Here is a 6,594-nt window from a genome sequence, read left to right as displayed (position 1 = left end):
GGGCCGTTCTCAGCACGCCAGAGCGCCCGGAGCTCCTGTCCTGGAAGATGTGGGGCGGCAGTCAGTCATCAGACTCCTTTCCCCAAAGGGCAAGAAACCTGCACACTCGCCTGACTCTGCCCCCTGGTATCTCTCCTGGCCCATCAAAGGAAGGCCATGGCCTTCCCTCAGCAGTCCTGTGGGAGCAGTGTGCCTCCTCAACAGTGCCTGAAATTGCAATGTCCATTTCCTTTGGGTTAAACATTGCCATGGAGACAGATGTCTCTGAAGACCTGGGCATCTCCCCCAATGTCCTCCTCGTAGCTCGCCTGTTCTTTTGGGCAAATGAGGTTCTCTGCCTCGGGCAGATGTGGTTGTGATACGGACTTTTGGTTTGGGAAGCACAGGCTTTGTCACAGTCCCCACTGACGTGGAGCGGGGTGGTACTTGTGATCCCAGCCTAGGACCCCAGAAGACGGAGACAATGAGAGAGACGGCTGCCAGCCCTCCCCTCCCCTGACGGCCCACCTCTGTGTCGGCTGTTAGAACAGACTCAGAGGCACACGGGTGTTGGGCCTCCCCGTCCTCACATCGACCCAGCAAGGTAGGAACTACTGTTTTTGTTTCACAAATCAGGAAACCGAGTTTCACAGAAAGCAGGGACCTGGCCTGTTACACAGGCAGGATTTGAACTCAGGTCTGGGAAGGTGAAACACAGCCTCTTCACTGCCTTTTATACATTGCAACAAGTGATCCACTTGTTATTTGATCACCACTGATAATGTTATACCACTGTCTCCAACCACCCTCCCTGGAGTGTGGCTGACAGGTCTCCAGCCCACCCTCAGCTGGGCCGCAGGCTGTGGGCACAGCATCCTGGGTCTGCCCTGCACCCTGGTGACCACATGGCTTCCTACTTGCACCACATGAGAACTGCAAACAGGCTTGTGCAACAATAAATGCTGGGTTGAATGAGCTTGGTTTCACTGGTGGTTGATGTTCCTGTGTGTCCTGAAAAGGGGAACAGTTGGCAACTTGCAATCGTCCTCACCATTCCAGAGAGGCCTAGTCCAAAATATCACTGAAGATGGATCCCCACCCCCACCCCACGTTGCTTTAGATGGGAAACTGGCATTTCCACGTGAGGAATACAGAATTCTGAGGGCCCTCAATTCACATGTGGTTGGGTGATACCTTCTTGCTTCTGATGGAGTTTATACCAGGCTGTCACCCCCTAAGTCTAGAGATAGCCAGGAGGAGATAGCTCTATTTTTGGCTCAACACAAAACAGCTGACAGAGCTGTCCAAGGTCCCAGAGGTGGTTCAGAGAGACATGGCATCGGCCGCAGCCACTCTGTGGACAAGGAGCGCACAGGCTATGAGATGATTGTGCTTCCATTGCCCAGAGTTTAGCCAAGAGGAGACAGAGAGGACAGTGCAAATACCACCCAGACAAGAAAGTGAGCAGAGACAATTGACCAATGGAAAGTTTAGACGCAGGCAGTAGGGTGAAGAGGATGACGTCAGTCACAAGAGATGCCTCCAAAACCATTGCCTGAGCTGACCTCTTTGGGTTCAACTTTCTGCAAACTTGCAAGGAGATTTTCTTGCTGCAGGAACAGGAGACAGATGCCAAACTGGGGGGAAAAGAGGCCAGGATGGACTAGCAAAGGCTCAGATCTGCTTGCGTGGATCCTGCCAGAGCCTATCTGACTCAGTACCATTTCAGGACCCATCACCAAGGACAGCTCTAATCCAGCTCCTGCAGGGGCCTGAGTCAAGGGTGGTCCTGGGGCAAAAGGGAGCAGGGTCAGGGGCAACCCTGGGGGAGTAGCCTTTAGGCAGTGGTCCAGCACACCCAGGCAAGCTGATGCTTCACCCAAGCCATGCTCTGGGCTTGCTCAACTGTCAGACAGAAGGAGGTGGTCCTTGACTCCAGGCTTCCCAGGACTGCCAGAGAGTGCACCCACCCCTCAACCCACCCAGGCCAACAGTGCTGGTGGTGGAGAGCTGGGTGGGGCTTATGGCACCTGTTCTGTTTTCCCTGACAATCTCACATCCCTAATACTGCAGGGCATGGAGGATGAGAGGAGCAAAGAGACAGTGCTCCCCTGCGACCTGTCACTCACTCGCACCCTCCCAACTCAGTGCCTTGCTGAGCTGGACCCATACGCCTTGGCCACTGCCATACTCCTCAGTAAGGCCCTGAAGACCCAGTCCTAGATTTGTAGTTCCGATTCTGCTTCAGACTTTTTCTAGGCTCATGAACAGATCCCCGCCCCCTTTCTGGGCTTCATTTTCTCCCCCTGCACAAGCGGAAAGGGTGGTGGGTTGCCTAGCTTAGCCCCTGGCTAAAGTGTGGATGGCTAGTGAGGAAGGGCATGGCCCAGAGTCTTCTACAGACTCTGTCCCCTGGGCTGTGGTAGAGGGGGAACCCCAAACTGTCCAGAGGTCCAGACGATACACAGAGCCCGCACAGACCCACGAGAGAGGAGCCCAGGCTGGTACAAGAAGAGAAGGGAAAAGGGAACACAAGTGGGGTGTGACAGTAGATTCTGGAAACAAGGTATCTGCAGAGGAAAGGGAAGCACCCACCTTTCATGTCAGGGACCCCACAGGCCTCCTGAGCTATGTGAAGGCCACGTGTAGAGCCCGAATAATCTGGACCTGACCATTTTGCACAGTGGCTGAAATTGCTCTGTGAGTCACGGCTTCAGGCGAGAAGAAGCCTAGGAGAGGAGCAGAGTCATCAGGGAAGTGAGTGGAGCAAGAGTGACCCAAGACTCACACAAGAAAAGGGAGTCACAGGTACAGCCCTGCCCGGAGGTGGCAGGAGGTGGAGCGTCCAGGGAACATCCAGGAGTGGGAAAAAGCCAAAGCACTGCCTCAGGAGGGCGGAAGTCACAGGCAGAGATCCCAGGCTGCCCTTGGGGTGGTGTTACCTCCAAGCTGAACTTCTCCTACACACTTTTCCCCTTCAGCATCCAGGTCCCCCCTCCCGTCTTGTGGTGCCATTGCCAAGCCGGACCAGCTCAGCTCTACCGCCACCTGGCGGCACTTAAGGAATTCACCAAAGTTGGCCCTAGAGACCCCCAAACCTGGAAATAGACCGCTGGCTAGAAGACTGGGTGGCACAGAAGTTAGACCTCCTTCCTAGCTCCATTTCAGATCTTGATAAAATATGGAGGAAGTGGTGAAGCCCCAGGATTGGTGAAACCAGGAGCATCAGGAGACCCAGGGCCATGCCCTCAGACCCATGCCCACTCTGTGGTACCCAGTGATCCCCGGACCTGACCCAGCTGCGACCCAGATAGAGAGTAAAGGAGGAAAAGAGGGATTGGGGAGATGATGACTTGGTGTGGAACATGCCAAGCAAAATGTCTGCGAAACTTCTGGGAAGAGGCCCCAAGGTTCTGAGAATCAGGACCTAAAGTGACAGGGCCCCATGTGGTGGTGGGCTGGGCCAGGGTGGGGTGAGGTTTTCGTGCCAGTTCCTCATTCCCACCACTCACCCAGGCCTATTGTAATGCGCACTGGCCCTGTGGCCGCCCCCACCTCCCCCATGTGGGAACGGGAACTGCTCTTATCTCTCCCAGGGGAAGGGGCCAGAGCCACAGCTGGCAGTCATTAAACACCCTGAGCAGGCCAGGGATGGCCGAGATATTAATAGCCAGGAGTCAATGGCCCTGGAGACACAGCCTCCCAGGGAGAGGGACAGTAACCTTGGCCAGCTGTGGGGATGAGGAGAGCAGATCAGAAGCCATCCCGGCAATGCCCCAGCCGTCATGCAGGACAAGATGCAGTTACCAATGCCCAGTAAAGGAAAGGGACTTGATTGGGATCTCCAGCAAGTCACTGGTAGAATCTGACCTTAAACTCAGCTCTCAAAACCTCAGAGACTTACCTGGGTGGATGAACTGTCATGAGGGAGGTTGGGCAAAGTCAGTTCTTTGACTTCTTTATTTAAACAATCTTTATATTTTAGCCATTATGTTTTGCAGCCATTTTACTTTTCTAAAAGCATGCATTAAAATACTGTTTATTCTGATTAACAAGTTTTTGTCACCCCCTTAGATTTTGCGCCTGAGGAAAGTACCTGCCTTGTCTCATGCTAGTCCCCAGTCCCAGCAGCCTTGGGTCCCCTCAAGCAGCATAGAAACAACTTGAGGAGCTCAGATCCAGCTTCCATGTGGCTCAGCGGGAAGGGATCCTGCCGGGGTGATGCCAACTAAAAATAGACAGCTTCTAGTTGAATTTAGTGCTTCAACAATGTCAACACAGACCCACGTCATCCTTTCAGTCTGTCCCCTTTGCTGTTCTCAGCGTGATGACTTTTGTCTGTCAGCTTAGTGTCTCATGATGGCAAAATGGCTGCCACTGCCCCAGACATCACGTTCACACAGAAGCCCATCCACTGGCGGGGAGTAGAATGCTTCCTATGTATCTCCTTTCGTCTGGGAAGATAGACATAATGCAGAACTCGCCTTCTGCACACTCTTAATTCACAGCCCTGTGTGCAAGAGAGACCAGCTTTCCAGAAGGAAAGATGACCTGGTAAGGAAGAAGAGGGTTCAGTGCAGAAAGTGGAAACACTTCAGGTATTTTGTATAGAAAGAGATTTAGTGTAGGAATTTAAATGTAGAAAAGCTTGAAGGCTTGGACATTGTGCATGGCCACACCACCCCAGCTTCCACCTGCTGCCACAGAAACCAGAACCCACCATCAGCCACCTCACTGCAGGGGGAATGGCCTCTCCTCCTCCTGCTCCGTGACTCTCCTGTACTTGTTCTCTTTGGTAAAGCCTAAGCCCAGCAGAAAGGACATGTGGGAAAAGTAGTGGTCAATCTTTCAATGCCTTCAACTCAGGGGAATAAGGAAGAGGCCAGCAAGGATGTCCAGTGGCAAGAGATAATTCCTAGCACAGGGCCTCAGGTGACTTGTAACCTGGTCCCAGCATGCAGCCTGAGACAGAGCCCTGTGACCAGGAAACAGGAAAGTGGAGCCGGAAGTACAGAGAAGTGGGGAAGCCAACACAGAGGAGGGGTAACAAGCTGTTTCCTGTTGGTGTGAGCAGGAGCTCAGGAATGAGCTGCAACTCATTCCTCCAGGGAACAGCTTAACTACTGGTCCCAGCACCTATTGCTCAGGAGTCGCCAGTGTCAACTCCCTCACACTTCCAGGCTTGTCAAGTGTGTGTCAATGGGTTCTTGTGTCCCACACTGTGGGCGGGGTAAATCCAGTTCAGAGCAAGTGAAACCTGGGGTACACCTGACAAGGAGCCTCACACAAAGGCCCTGTGCTGTCCCCTGAACTGGGGTCTCTATGTGCATTCAAAATGGCCACTACAGCTCAAGCCTGTGGCTGGGATGGCCTGTCCTCTTGGCTGGGGCCCTCGGTCCTGCCCTGGCTGACCAGCTCCACATTGACTCACTCTGGTCCTCAGATACGCCAGTCTCAGCCATGCGTCCATCCGGCCCTGGCTGCGTTGTGTCCTGGCCTCTGTGGTGGGGGTCATGTCACCACTAGCCAGGCCAGTGCCATGTCAGGCCCATGCCTGTCACCCCCTTAGATTTTGGGGTTGGAGGAGGGGAATTCTTGGTCCCTACACCCAAATGGACTCTGTGGGTCCAGGCTCCTTCCACAACAGAGGGCCCAGCAACCAGCCTCCGTGTGCAGACAGGCATCCTCTCCCACTCACTCACAAGCCAGCTCCAACTCAGCCACCTTCTTCGTGTCCCATGAGCACACAGACACTCCTGGATCCCTTCTAGCTACCTGGGAGCCGGGGGAGGCCATCAAATCCACACCACTCTAGCAGGGTCTCCTAGTGGGCACAGTGGCCCCTCTATGTCCAATTTTCAACTTCTGCCCCCTCAAGACCTCATTCCAGAGGGTGAGGACAGGATACATGTCTGACATTCTTCCCTTCCCTGCTCCACCAACTACCCACAGGGGGCTTTCCTCTTCCCTCCATCCTAACTTCCTTCTTGAAATGGCCTTTACTTGCCTCCACCCTCCCTCAGGCTCATCTTGGTGAAGTGGCTTTAGGAGAAAACCATTTCAGGAAAGCCAGAGTCTCCCGAATCTCCCCCATGTAGGGGCTCAGGAGCTGGCTTGTGAGTGAGTGGGAGAGGATGCCTGTCTGCACACGGACGCTGCTTGCTGAGGCCCTGCTGTAGCAGTAGCCTGGGCCCACAGAGTCCATTTGGGTGTGAGGACCAAAAGGTCCCCTCCTCCCGCCCCTGGCTCAGTGGCCTCGGTGCTGAGTGACAGAGAACAGGCAGCTCTTGAAAAGACTAATATTTACTCTTCAAATGGATGCTGGCACAGGCTATTTCCTGCAACTGGCGTCTGGCTCACCCCACAGGATGGACACGACAGGAGGCCCCCTGGGAGGCAGGCGAACGTCCCCAGGGACAGCAGCATCCAGTCTGAGACAGTGTCTGTGAGAGGGGACTGCATGTTCCGGGGTGCTCTCTGGCACAGCTGCTCTGCTTGCACACCTTCACGGCACAGCGCTCACCACCTCCCGGAGCTCTGTTGGACGGCTCTGTGAGAAAGTTCACCCCCGTGCTGGCCCTGTGTTCCTTGCACTGGCCCTTGCTCTGACCCCTG

The sequence above is a fragment of the Condylura cristata genome, unplaced genomic scaffold (assembly GCF_000260355.1).
Source record: "Condylura cristata isolate star-nosed mole 26May11 unplaced genomic scaffold, ConCri1.0 scaffold00004, whole genome shotgun sequence".
NCBI classification, from domain to species: domain Eukaryota; kingdom Metazoa; phylum Chordata; class Mammalia; order Eulipotyphla; family Talpidae; genus Condylura; species Condylura cristata.
This window is presented reverse-complemented; position numbering follows the sequence as displayed.